The sequence below is a fragment of the Uloborus diversus genome, chromosome 10, assembly GCF_026930045.1.
Source record: "Uloborus diversus isolate 005 chromosome 10, Udiv.v.3.1, whole genome shotgun sequence".
NCBI classification, from domain to species: domain Eukaryota; kingdom Metazoa; phylum Arthropoda; class Arachnida; order Araneae; family Uloboridae; genus Uloborus; species Uloborus diversus.
The window spans coordinates 26,590,372-26,605,830 of NC_072740.1; the positions used below are offsets into that span (position 1 = coordinate 26,590,372).

Below are 15,459 nucleotides of genomic sequence, written 5' to 3' on the forward strand. Positions count from 1 at the left end.
CATTGTTAATGTAGAAAGAATAAAGGGAATATTTCCCCGAATAGTTTACCAGTTTCCAATATAGTTAAGTTTTCAGCATAGGCTTCTCGTACAGGAGGGAAAACTGCTCCCTTACTTCAAAAGATAAATATTAATGATAGATTGAAAAGTGATTTTTACAGGATGGGTTAATTTATTTCATGAAAACAAAATTTACAAATAAATAGACTTTTCTCATATTTCATAAGAATAGAACTTTTTTAATTGGAAATGGGCAGTTTACAATAGTTATCCAATGTAATTTTTCATGCTATGTTCCATATATATAGAGGCCTTTTAACCAGTAATGTTAAAAACCAATAATGTAAGCCAAATTTAAAAATACAAATTCAGCTTTGGAGGCACCGAAGCCTCCTCACTTCTTTTGACCTTTGTAGTGAACCCGGTGCCAATGATTTTCTGGAATCCCTTAAAAGATGACAAAGACTTATAAATTTGCATTGCGGTAAGCCGCTGCATTTATTGCAGTTTTTTTTTGTGTGTCAACATTCTGTGTTCTGCCAGATGTCATCGATAAGCTCACTTCTTTTGCATTGAAGAAAAGGGCTCCTCATAACCATGAAACTGCAATACATCAAATGTAGCTGCGTATTATTCTGAACTCGGGTGTGACAAATCAAACCATTTAACAATGCCATCTGTAAAAGGAACGAATATATTCACATTTATAGGAAGTACCAGAAATTTATACATAAGACATTATGATGATAAGAATTGTAGAAATATGGGAAACAAAAAAGACAAGGTTTATTTTCTGTTAATAAATCTAACTACATACATATCAAGTAACTTGAAGAAAAAAATCATAGTATGGAACTAAGATTTTAGAAATTTAAAACCATGGTGATGCAGTTGTTGTGAATGATACAGATAAAAATCAGCTGTTTTTTAAATGTAACAAATAATGAATGCTACTGATTCCAAAGATATTTTAAGAATTCAGAATCTGTACCTAAAATTTTTATCTGAAAAGTTTTGCCAATCTTCCAAAAAAGGTAACAGTAGGGATACTTAAACTATTTCACTATTTTCATTCAAGAAAATCTGAAAAAAAATAAATAATAATAATAATTATATCATACAGTGCATTTTAAAAATATAAATAAAAAATGTGTCTTGTAAAGTACACAGTCTATTCTCAAACCCACTGACCTGAAATTTGCAATTGAGGCAGTGAGAAGCAAAGGGATGCAGGTGCCAAAATTAAATTAGAGATAATTGGGACAAAAGGTAGGTGAACCTCCCCTCTGTTTTGGGACAAAAGATAGTAGCAGGGGGATGGAGAAAGGACACCTGTTGGCTCAAGCCTGAAGGGGGCCCAAGATTTTTTTTTTTAATGAGGGGGAAAATATGTGTAGAGCCGTACGTGTAAACAATTTGGAGAGAGCTTGTAAAAGGTTAATGAAAGCCTATGACGGCAACTTCAAACATTTTTTACTGAAAACTTGAAAATGTCCATTTACATCCCTTTGCTTCTCAGTTTCAACAGTCTAAAATTTGCACAATATTTCAGATCAAAACAATGAAATTTACACTAAAATATAGGGTTGGAATTTGAAATATAGCCAATATTTAAAATTAATGATAAAAAAGTTAAATGTTTAAAAAATGGAATAAATTTGTGTATTGAAGTTAAATTCCAAACACTGTTTTAATAAGTCTATCATAATTATTTCATGCTAGAATTTATACTGATTGTCTGACAGATTTCACTACAAAGCTTTCTTTCTGGTGGTTTTTAAAATGTAAGACATTCTCTTACAATTTCATTTCATACATAAAGCAGTTACTTTCAGTTAAGTATTTTTGATTGAAAAAGGGGGTAAAATCAATATGTGAGGAAATAAAATAAGTACAAGTTCTAGAACACTGAATAATAAAAAATACATACACATAACATAGGTTTAATTTCTTTTGACCTAGGCTAATTTGTTTTCTTTAAAAATACTTCAGAAAATGACAGAAATAAAATTAAATGATCATTATGAGCTGTAAATAATTGAAAATAAATTAAGAATGCTGCAACAGAGAACTAATTGTAAAATTATTGTAACGAAAGCTTTTCTAAAGTTGGAAAAAAATTCAGAACTTTTCCATGAATTCAACTTCAGAAAATTTGTACACGAAACATTGAATAACAATTTGTAAATCTGCACTGTGATATTTTGTGACGTATCAAAAACTTGTAAACGGTATGAAAATGAGGTACATTTTTAAATGTCTGGCTAGTGCCACCACTCACAAAAACCAATTGCACACAATGTTTTAAGTTTTAATAACTGTAATTAATTTTTGACAGTTATGTTGTTAAATGTTGAATATAGAATAGAAAATCATAAATATTTACATATAATCAGATATGAAACAAACATCCAAAATTATTCAATGAATGCTAATAGCAATGTTTAGAAATCCTTAGAAAAAGTAACTAGTCCGTAAACAAAATGACTGGTCAACTAAACACCAAATGTAGTTAAACTTGAAATGCGTTCCTACATCAGATTGTAGCTAACAAATTTAAAGGGTGAACTTGAAAAGGGCTCATGAAAAACACATTTAATACATTCCAGAAATTCAAAAATTCATTTTTAATATTTTGAAGCAAAAAATTACAAAACAAAACAGAACTTTACACTTAAACTTGTTTTTGTGCGGTCTTTTTTGTACAATTTAGCAGTAGTTTTTGTTGCAAAAACTTTTTACAGCTACTCATGAAGTTGCAGACAATTATTTTATTAGAATTGTTTTCATGCAATCAATAGGGTATGGTGGGGTAAAGTGGTCATAAAATCGTAGGTTTTCAACTTATGTGAATAATAGATGCAATAAATTCTTTAAAGATTTAAACTTTTTTTGTTTTTATTTTACATTGCATTATTAAAGAACACAGTACATTGAGTTTTAGGAAAATAAATATTGATTTAAGTAGTTTTATAACACTTTCTTTTCCCTTTGTATTTATGACCACTTTACCCCACGGGGTGGGGGAAAGTGGTCATAGTATGGGGTAAAGTGGTCATAGTTAAAAATAGATGCAAAACCATCATAAACAACCCTAATATTTGTATATTTCGGTTATTTTTATAGTTACAAGTATATGCACAAACATATTTGTGTATACACGAGTAGATACGTGTCGTGTAAACATTAGTAAACACGTTCATATATGAAAAGATACATGTATGCATCAGATACATGCATGCACGTGCCTACTCAAGTATATACGTGTATACACGAGTATATAAGCATGTATACAAGATTACCACCTATACGAGTGTATACGTGTCTACACGAGTATATACGTGTCACGTGTACGTGCGGGTATATACGCGTGTAAACGAATATCATATGCGTGTATGTACTTGTATCTCGAGTACATACGTGCATACCCGAGTATATACGTGTGCAATAGACGTATACACGCATATATAAGTGTACATACACACATATACGGGTATACACGAGTTAATTCGTGGATACATCCAGTGCGTGTTTGTACGTGTCTACTCACATATATATATATTGTGAAGCACGAGTATATACGTATGTACGTGTAAACATGATTATATACCTGTATAGACGTATATACGTACATTTCCGTGTATACACCAGTACATGAATGTATACACGTGTATATAAGCTTATATACATGTGTACCTGCAGAATGAGCAAAAGTTCTTGAGCAAAAATCTAAGGAGTGTGAAAGGAGAGGATAAGAAGCAAAGAATTATAAGCAGGCCGCAAATTTCATCAATCGCTTTAAAACTTTCTTCAGACCTAAAATGTTGTGTTAAACTTTCTTTGTGTAATATATAAATTTGTGACCTGTTTTGCATCCATCAGTTTATGGCTCTGCGTGCATGTAGTGCGTCAGCATTGTGTTTGTGACCATATGTTCTTATGGTTCTTGCTTCTTATCCTCCCCTCTAACACATTTTAATAATTTGCTCAAAAGTTTCAACTCACACTGTTTACTTGTATATCATATGCTTGTGTGTTAGTGTCTACTCGAGCACGTACGCGTATATTCGTGTCTACCTGAGTATATAAGTGTTTATACATACACGAGTATAAGCGAGTATATACGTTTATAGTCGAATGTATACCTGTTTAGATTAAAATTTCTTGCAGATAGATACTCATATACGTATTTATTAGTGCATTTATGTGAATACGTCTATATACGTCCCTACACGAGCGTATACATATGCATATACTCGTAAATTTAACCCCGTTTACTGTAAAAACAATACATATTAAGTGAAATTACTATTTAATTTATATCTATCTTATACTTAACGATTAATTGGCATTAAAAGAACAATATTTGTTAAGCCTAATATTATGACCACTTTACCCCATCTTACTTAAATTGTTCTAAAAAATAATCTAAAAGAGAGTCAGCTAACTGCTAATAAGTAAGTGTTCTTGAGACATGTAGGAAGCTTCCTAGGCAGTCAATCTGTTCATAATTCCAACAAACAAAATTTCTTAAGGAAGTTAAAAGAGGTGTTTAGATTTAAAAACTTTTCATATTCACTCAAAATATTTTCTTTCACCAAATAAAATTTTGCCAGTTGTTAAATTTTGTATTCAAAATATAGTTTCTAACTGCCCTACTCTATAACAAAATTTTCACATTCATTCGAACATTTATTTCCAAGCTATAGCCATTTATTTCACTAATGACCACTTTACCCCATTGACCACTTTCCCCCACCAGACCCTATTCACTACACAAAAACATGTTTGAGTGTACTGAATTTAATGTTTACTAGTGGTTTTAAAAAACAAATGATTCCAAAGAAAATACCATTGAGTTTCTGGAACCAAATTAGCAACTTTGGACCCCCATTGCATCTGAACTTGGGTCTATGCAAACAAATCACTCTGTCCGGGCTCATAACTAAGGCGAATTCCCTAAAATCCAGAATTTGTCCAGATCCATGACCCTCAAAGAAGTGGCGTTTGGTACAAAGATAGTTTTTCTGTGAAAAACAAACATTGGTAATGTTAAACAGTAAGTTATCACCTCAAAGTCAGAAATACATGCAATACACTGACAAACTAGTTATTACGCACATTGAGTGCAGTTTGTCCTTGTTATTAACTCATCAGTCTGGAATAGTGAATATCCAAGCTGGAGACATATGTCATCTCATTGAATCTGAGAGGGCCAAAAAACTGTTAACTACTAGTTCGCTGGAATTCTCAGGATTGATGGATATGCTAATTTTGCTTTAGCAGAAATTAATGGAGGAAAAAATGGAAAGTTATTACATAATCCAAAAGGTTTAACAAAAATTGAAAATTTATAATTAAACCCCACTTATATAAACCAGATAATCCCCACATCAACACCGGATAACCACCCCAACAGTACCGTATGACCAGCCGGATATCCTATCCCGAGAGGATCGGCCGGATTGGATATCGCCGGATATCGGAGAGTAGAAAAATGAGCCGGATAGCTATTGGGTATCCGGTGCATCCCTAACTGCAACCATTTTACTTAAATTTTGATTTTTTGTAAAATCTTCAAAATGTAGTTATGATTGGCTTAATTAAAAATTCACCTGAGAAAAATTTAATCAAATGAAATTATTGCAAATTTAAAAATAAAACATTAAAGCTGTAAATAATATAAAATTTCTGAATTACGGATGATCATCAAATACTATTGTTAGAGCAAGCCTAACCCGACAGCATCGCAATGCTATGATTAGGTAGGCTTCACAATGCTGCCAGGATAGGCTTGCTCCGACTTTAGTCTCACGAACTTCAACTCTATTCCATGGTGGTCGGACCAGAGACCAAAACCCCTAATTAACACATAGGGGGGCCCTAGGTCGTCAGGGCTCCTCTGGAGTCAATCCTTACAATTTTAACAATTAGCCAAAATAGTTAAGGGCTTTTGGGTGTCCTAGGCAACAGCCTAGTTTGCCACTTCGGTAATCAGGGCTTAGGTTCGACACAGTTTTCACTGGCGTTGGACCAGCGGACAACCAGTGATTTCTAATGCTGCTCATGGGGGAAAATATTATTAGCATATGTGCCAACTTTTGGAAACGGGTATCAGTAAAACTTTTATGTGAACATCTTCCATCTAATTAAAAGTTTTCTTAAATTAAATTAAGAGGAGGTTTTTAACCTTTCTGAATCCATGTGTTGCTCTTGCGTATCATTAACTATGGGTAGCTCCAACAACTTTTCCTTTATTGATATTTATTAAATGTCTCAATTTAAAATTTTACATGCTATGAGCATGAACAAGTCACACATATGATTTTTGAGCCCAGGCTTTAAGGGTGCTCTTCACTGAGAGTCTGAAAGCTTCGGATCCAATGCTAACCTACGGGGAAAGTTAAAGGTTATTTTACAATATTCCTTTGAAGTTTTCGGGTCAATTTTTTTTCTGAGTATTTTTCAAGCCTATGTCTGTGTATATTAGTTTTTACTTTTTTGATACGTCCATTCTTCGATTTTTTAAAATTCGAGAAAAAATGAATTTCTTCGAAAACGAGGTACTGTTGGACCTTTCGCTCTGTAAAAAAGCTGCAAATCGTGCTATCGAAATTTTAAGAACGCCCCAACACGCAAAATATTTCCAGCTCTCTTTTGAGACTAAGTTTGAAATGATGCGACCATTTCTAAAAAAATATCGGAGTTCCAACCATCTGAAATATTTTCGAAAAAGCTCAATTTCTCTACTAAGCCACGCCCTTCACTGGTCCCTCCTTTCTTGAGGGGAAAAACCGGGTGAGGTGTATAAGATTTACGATCATTAGCGCAAACGACCGTTTCCATTTACTACTCCCCTCTTTTCCGGAGGCATTTTTCAATGAAGGAATGAATGAGTGCTTTTGAAAGTGAATCCACATGCTTGGAAACATCTTCACGATTTGATTTGTGTTTAGAAAGGATATAGTTTTTAAAGAGTGCTTCTGAGATAATTCTTGTGAATTCTTGTGCTAAATGACCTCCTGAATCCAAATATGACCACCTTTTCCCATTCACACGTCCCGCTTTTTTGGAAATGTCGCCCGCAATTTTTTTCAGTTTTTGAGTTTCATAGCCATTATTTTTATTTGGAGGGGAAGTTATCGTTATATTATACATTAATACTTTTCTGAGGGGCTAGAGAGGTGCTACGTTTGTACGCAAGAACATATGAAGGAAATTGGTTAACTCATGGGGGGTATTACCACTTATTATATTTTTAAAATCATCAAAATCCATCCTTTTTTCTAGGGGTTTGTTTTACAATTTTTTCCCTTATTTTTTGGCATGAAACCAGAGTATAGGACTCACACCTATAAACCCTATATCCGAAAAAAAAAATTTCACGTTGTAAATTTAAAAAAAAGGAAGTATCGCATTTTGCGTAAAGTTGCATCGCAGACCTTCAGTGAAGAACCTTTTCGTGTTATTCAAATTCATTCACGGATATAATTAAGATTAAAATTATCTTAAGTATGCTTATAATATAGCATTAATGAATATTTCTATTTCTGGGGATGCACTACCCCCATTACTTTTCACAACATCAAGAAGGCATAAACAATGGAGCTGGTGCATCCAAAGAAAGATAAATATGTATATTAATGCTACTTTATAAGCAAATTTAAGGATGCTTTTCACTGAGAGTCTGAAAGCCTACGGATCCAATGTTAACCTGCGGGGAAAGTTGGATGAAGATTTTACAAATTCCTTTGAAGTTTTCATGTAAATTTTTTTCCGAGTATTTTTCAAGCCTCTATCTGTGTCGTGTACTTTTTCCTTTTTTGAAATATCCATTCTTTGATTGTTTAAAATTCGAGAAAAAATGAATTTCGTTGAAAGAGGTGGTAGGTACTGTTTGATATTTTGCTCCATAAAAAATCTGGCAAAATATTTCCAGCACTCTTTTGAGACTTTGTTCGAAATAAAGCGACCATTTCTTAAAAAAAAAAAAAAAAAAAAAAAAAAAAAACCCGAGTCCAAAACCGTATTCTAGATACTTACTAGATATTTGGATTCTATTTTTGTCTATATTATACTATGTTACTACAAATGTAAACGCATAAAATGCTTTCCACAGCTCAACAAACATTTTTGAAAATAATTTCTCGAGCCAAACTCGTAAAAAATTCTTTACAAGGTATGTACACATTGATCATGTAATTCATAATACAGTGAAATCCAGTAACAATGAACTTCAAAATCGGGACTGAAAACTTATTTGGTTGAAACGGGTACTTCGTTATACTGATATACGTTGTAACAGGATTTCACTGAATTTTTCTTTTGAAGACTTTCTAAGGAGAAAAATGATACATACCTGCATTTCTTTAAAGCATGAATGAGTATAAAAAAATTGTTTTAAAGCAGGGTTGGGTTCCCAGGGTCGTGACCCCAAATGGGGTCGTGTAGCGTTTCTTCTTCGGTCGAAACATTATTCCTACCACAGTATAGTTGGGGGTGGATCGAATCTAACATAGCAGTTTTGTAATGTAGGATCTAACGTAGCTTTCACAATGTTGCCAGGTTAGGTCCACACCTTGCGATACTTTACTGACATGTAGGCTACGTGATCACAGGTCCTTTACTTAGTCAAAAAAGGGTCGCAACGTGCAAAAGATTGGGAACCACTGGTTTAAATTTACAGATAATTAGATAACTGATGGGGGAAGGGGGAGAACACTGACCATTTTGTTTTTAACTGGATGAATACACCATGTTCTAAGAATCTTTCGGTAGTCGTGTTACACTGAAATTTTCATAAGCTCAGACAAATAATTTGTCTGACGTCTAAAACATTTCCCCGAAACCTAAGGTTTTTCAATTTTAGCCGATCTTTATCAATATATATTTGTGTGTATGCACTGTGCAGTCGCGTCTGTTCATAGTGAAGTCTAAGGAACCGAATAACAATTTCGTATATAGCCTCAATTTCGCTATAAAAAGGTAAACAACAAGAAGGGAACTGAACCATAAATACGATATATACGGCTTGAATATTAGTACGAAAAACCAAATTTCTAGTTGAATTTTAATTCAAAGTGTCAAAGGTCAAAGTTTTTTAATATCCTGGACAAAAAAACAAATACATAGCCACAAGTTTTCAATCAAGCAATGCATTTTCTACACTTATAATTTACATCTTTTACTTGTGCTTTTAAGACGTTGTTTTTGACTTTTATCTATTTCTTGCACAAAGCTCATGCTTTTTGAAGTGCATATTTTATTTACAATTTACACATTTAAAAATTGAAGCTATTTTGGAACACCCGATTTAAAATGGTGTTAAAGCTTCATTGAAACATTATCATTATTTAATATTATTCATAAATGGGGGGAAAAAATTCAAAAAAAAAAAAAAAAATTAATACCAAACAGAAAAGAAAGAAACATTTAGCATCCAGCCCATAGCTTTCATTTGAATTTTGACGTCTTGAATTTAAATTATGTTTTTCACAATCACGAATTGTGGTAGAACCCTACTCGTTGGGTTTCTTATTTCTACAAATGGTTCCTATCAGAATTATATTTGTAAAAGTCATGATTTGAATACAAGACGTCTACATTCAAATGAATTCCAGGGGCTGGATGCTGGACGTTGTTGACTGAATGCTGTTTTTGTCTGAAAAGTATTGTGTAAAATCGAGAGGGTCGGGAATAAGTAAAATTGATGGCGGGGACATGAACTTCACCGCCCAGGAGGAGGGACATGCTCGCGAAGACACGTGGAACAGACGAGTTTGCATTAAAAGAATAGAAAATTAAAGTCGAAAGAACATCAACTACGGACAAGTGAAAACAATAACCAACTGTGGTCGCTCAAAAAAAGAATATATTTGGTCTTGGTCAAGCAATAAGGTATTCGAGGGCGAATGATTGGTATTAGTCTCACGCAACTTTGCGCACATCTCTCAACTTTTGTTGATTTTAAATGTTAACATTTATTGACATAGAAATTACACTATTTTAATGTAAAAACGTGCAAATTAAATTACACTTGTTTCGGGGTTATTAAGAACATCTTTATCAATAGAGATAGATACATGTGTTTCTGCCTTTTACATCATTCAAAAAGTTTTTATTGGGCCTGACAGATTTCTCTTCCACGTTCTGGAGTTATTTGAGTTACCCTAATTTTGCTAACAGTTTAAAATTTCTCCGGGAAGTCGAGAAGAGATCAAAAAAAAAAAGAAAAAAAAAAGAAAAATTAGAAAAATTAGAGCAATAAATGTTAGTACACTCAACAATTTATAAATTATGCTTCATGAATACTTTTATACAAAAAGAGAAAAATTAAATTGAAATATTTTTAAAATTTAAAGGATAGTATACTAATGTGTGTGATTTGCAAATGTGGAATTATATTTTCAATTCTGATATTTTTTTCTGAATATAAATTACGTATGTAAGACATTGTTCACATTCTTACAAGCAAACAATTGACGTAAATAGGGAATATTCCACGTAATTGTTACGATTGTTTGATTGATTGCAATAGTTTGCATCAATGAAAGCTTGATTGAATGCAGCTATCAAGTTTAGGACTTCGTTTGCACGAAGCTGTCAACATTGTGTGGTAATAAAGAGGTTTCATTTAATTTCGAAATGCGAGCATGAATGAATTTTCTGAAAATTATGCTTTTAGCCGTTGCTTTTCTCACCATAGTATCCGCAGAAAGGAAAGCATTTCTGATTATGTTTATTGTTATTATTACTATTTTGAATCGCAGAAAGCAATGCATAACTAATGTAACCAAAAAATGAAAACCGTTAGGAAAAAAAAAGACCTGAGAAGAAAAAAAAAAATCAGAAGTTTTAAAAAGTTATTCTATTCCTCCTAACACTTCCTTTTGCATTTGAATAAGTCGAAGTACATTGTTCCAAGTGTACTGCAAGTAAACTGCAGCTTGTATTTTTAATTTAAGTACATTATTGCAAGTAATTCCCTGTTGCTCGTGTAATTCCACCCACGAAATGTATTTTCAAATGTTCTCAAACATCATATAACTGCTGCTTCGAAAATACACTTCAATAAAAGACTTACCAACTACTTATTATTATAGCCTGTTGCACTTTTCGTCTAATGCGTAAAATATTATTATTATTATTATTATTATTATTATTATTTTTGAAAAAGAATTTCAATTTTAAGAAGTATATTAATCATTTAGTCTTGTGTATGCTGCTCTAGTCACCATGCTGATTATCTATGTTTTTGCGGGATGATTTGTTTACTGATAGTAAACAAATGCAGCCCTGCGCATGATGAATCACCAGAAAAATATAAATAAATATCTAAAACAGTAATTGATTAATTAACAAAAATGTCAGTTCAGCGTTGCATATCCTCCATCGAATTGCAGAAGTATTCCTTTTTCGACCATATATATATATACATATATACTAAAAATAGCGGGATCCCCCCCCCCCCCTCTTTGAAATGTAACCATATCCTAATATGAAATTGTTTTCTGATTACGACATTTCTGCCGTTCTCACAATAATTAAAAATAAAATCAGCATCGTTCCACCTCTTGACTGTAAATATCCGATAACCGATATGTAATCTTCCCTCCTCACCCCTCACCCTTTTTTTCCGGGACTACACCACAGGTTTACACTAAGCTTATACCTCTTGATATATATATATATATATATATATATATATATATATATATAATCATATCCTAACGCAAAAAATTGCATTCTTTAATTAAACATCAGACAAGAAACTAATTAGCTTTATGAACGAAATAAGATTCGGACGTGGCAATTGAAAACATCGTTTAAAAAAAAAAATAAGACAATCGTTTTTCCTGTTCAATTTATGATAAATTTTCTTTTCATTCATAAATTTTTCATGAATATAAAATCTGGGAACGCATATCCAAAAAAAAAAAACTTTGTTTCAAAAATTACGGCAGACCCTTTGGTACTGACTTTATTTTCTGTTCTGTTCAACCTTCGCATCGGTACTGTTCAAGTGGGGTTTCGGCCGCCAGCTAATTTCCTTGATTGCTCTTCACGACGGGGGTCATTTAGGGGTTTCTTTCCCTCCAGAACAATGACAGCTGTGACAGGTCACGTGTTCCTGCCTTACATCGATTACCGTCCACTCCATTGGCTGTTGAAGTGTCAATCACTTGATTCAGGTTCACGCCCATCGTTCAAGGAAGAAAGTCATTTACACCCTAACTTCAAAGTTTTCCCTCACTGAAGAGCAGCCTTAACTTTGTTCAAGAGGTAGTGGAATTAATGTCTAAAAAATACTATAAAATCACAGCAGAAAATAAGGTGATAAATGAAATAACACAGGACAGGCAGATATCGGTTCAACAAATGCAAACACTTGTCTTACTCTCAAAAACAAAAGAAGTACATAAAATGAATGAAATGCAGTTCACTTTGTTGACTCTGACTGACTGATTACCAATGCAAATGGATTTTAATGTAAGGTAAACCTGCTGTGCTTAGTGAAAATTGATGCTTCACAACACCGAATATGGTATTTCAGTGAACATAGACAATAGCTTGCATTTGTTATTTAAACTTACTTTGAACCATAAGAATAAAATTAAAGACGAATAAATTCCAGAAAGAATTTAATACCAGTAGAATAAACGGTACCAGCAAACGTTATAACGTAGAAGGATGTTATCTGTACTACAAACATAAACAAACATTATCTCGTTAAAAAAATAAAAAACATTAAAATTAGGGAAAAAGGTATACTTAATCTCAAAGTGAATAGCTTTTTTAAGTGAAAAATGTGTAATGAATTTGTTTCACGAGAGAAATAGTAACAACACAACGTGGAATAGGGTGGTTCAATCAGTGATTATAAACAAAATTTTATAATATACGCATTGCATATGATGCTTTAACATACTATGAAATGTCATGAAAAGCTTCATAACTAAGTTGAAATATGCAGAATTTTTTTTAAAAAAGAGGCAGAATTAACACCAACACTACACTTTAACGAATGTAAACAAACATTTGTATTGTTCTGAAAAACCGAAAAAAAAAAACCCCATAAATTTCGTGAAATACAGATTTTTTGGTGACTTTTACTCATCTAATATCGAAATAGTTTCATTAATTCAAATAGTGAATAACAGTAACAACACATGCAATGTGGCTCAATGATACACTACACGAACGTAAACAAAACTTTATCTAATTCTCCAATAAAATCTGTACCTAAAATGAACATAACACTGAATGCATTTGATACTTCAACTAACCTGGTGAGACCTCACTTTCCTCTTCGTAGAGATAACATTTAAAACAGAATGTCCGCAGCCCGGAAGTGACATTTTCGGTTATATGTTAAACGTCACTGGATGACTTCACCAGCAGATAGCCCAATCAGGGAAAAGCGGATTCGCGAAAGCTCTAGGATGTGGATTTATGCTTTCGCGACCTGCGATTTGCTCACGGTCACGGGTATTTCCTTCAGACTGCATGGCGATAACTTATTTCGCCAAGTGCCAAACACGCCACGGCAGGCAGGTAGGGATGGAAGTTTTAGTTCCTTTCGAGGAACTAGTTCGTTTAGTTCATCTCAACTTGTGAACTAGTTCAATAAACTAGTTCAAATGAACTATTCAGATTTTTTGGCGGGAAAATATAGTCACATGTTGCCAGATAGGTAGTTCTCCCTTTTTAAAGACCGGGGGGGGGGGGGGATAAATTTTGCAATTTGCCGGGCTGTGGAAATTTGGGCTGATTGAATTTTCGCATATTTATGTATATTTTTTGGCGAATTTCCGCGTATTTATTCATATTTTCGGTTTTAATTATCAAAACTAATATTTTTTAACAATCAGGGGTTCCAACCTGGGGGGAGAGGGGGGGGTCATGGCACAGGGGCTGCGCCATTGAAATTTTAGGAAGAGGGGTACTAGGGGTATTTTTTCTTTTTTTCGGGGGGAGGCTCCTGCTTTGGGGGGATTAGTGATTTTTAGAGCGTTGCGCCTTTGCTCAGGGGGGGGACCCTTTGAGCAATGCATTAGTGCATATATACATCTTTACAATTATTTTTAACTCATTTTCTTTTACCATTAAGTATTTATGTTGATTTTTAATTTTTGCGTCACACTTCATGTTCTGTGTTAAAGTTTCGTCATTTTAGAGATTTGTTGGTCTTGTTACCAAAATTAATGTTTCAGAGTTATTCATTTTTGTTTTCATCCTCACATTTACTATCAAGAGCATTTTTTAATTCTCAATCGATAGCGTACACAGACTTAGCCCCCCCCCCCCCGCCCCCCCCCCGCTTATAGAATAGAAAAGTGTGCAGAAGTTAAATTAAATAATAATAATAATAAATTTTAACATAGTATTATTTCAGAACGTGCGGCCCTCCTACCTCTTGCCCTCCCCCCCTCGCGCCCAGGATTTTTATTTAACTACTAAAGTTATTCTCCCCCCCCCCCTCCCTTCATTTCGCCACTAATTCGCTAAGAATATTTACTGGTTCTGCTCTGCAAATAATTCATGGCGACAGGAGCTGTATTAACTGAAATGTTTTATTGTATTGGTTTTTAATTCAATGTATTTTATGATATGATTGTGTTCCTTTTTCATTTTCTTTTTGAATATTTAAACTCTCAAATATTTTGTTGAAATATTTAGCCTTGAAAGCGACTGTAGGAATTCGGGGGTACAAACTGACGCCCTCTTGCCTCAGGCAGCAACTTTTTAAGGGCACCCTCATTTGTGTTTTTCTCGTTGAAACTCCTTATAAAAACTCAAAAAAAAAAAAAAAATTAGACAAGGCGCCTTCAAAAGATATACAACGATTGACTAGGAGAGATTGTAGAGCCAGCACTGAAAAGTGATAATTTACTTAACACAACCAAAACGATATACTACATGTTAAAAAAAAAAAAAACTTACGGAGATTAATTCAAAAAACTATAAAAAAAAAAAAACTTAAGGGGTCAACAAACTTGACTAGTTGCGAAGTTTTCAAAAACACATTGAGCAAATGATATTGTACTCATTTTATGAAATATTGTATTTTTATTGTATTTGAAAAACAATGATTTTTACGTTGTTTCGGACGTAACACGTACAAGTCAATATTTGTATACTACACAAATTGTTTTAGAACGTTGATGCTTCGTTTATGATACATATAAGTGTCCTTTTATTGGAATATACCACAATAAAATGCCTAAAAAATTCCAAGGGGAAAACTGCAAATTTATGCGCAAAAAATCTCACCACCCGTGCAAATGGATTGAGAAAAAAATAATAGTTTAAAAAACTAAAAAAACACGCTTTCGTAGCAAAATGAACTAAAAAGTGAAAAAATAATCTTTGGATGATAGTAGTTGACCAATCAAATTAATTTTAATGTAATACAAAAAAGCGCGGGGGGGGGGGGGCTTCTTATCAGTTGTCTTGAAT

At 33.2% G+C, this 15,459-nt stretch overlaps 1 long non-coding RNA gene across 1 annotated transcript; it reads right to left on the reverse strand.

Annotated features, from left to right (window-relative positions):
- Nucleotides 1-520: 520 nt before the first annotated feature.
- Nucleotides 521-5,013, reverse strand: LOC129231772 (uncharacterized). Its single transcript, XR_008581292.1, has 3 exons — nucleotides 4,853-5,013; nucleotides 992-1,083; nucleotides 521-677 (listed from the first exon to the last, which is right to left on the reverse strand). It is a non-coding gene; the product is annotated as an uncharacterized LOC129231772 (long non-coding RNA).
- Between the last annotated feature and the right edge of the window lie 10,446 nt (nucleotides 5,014-15,459).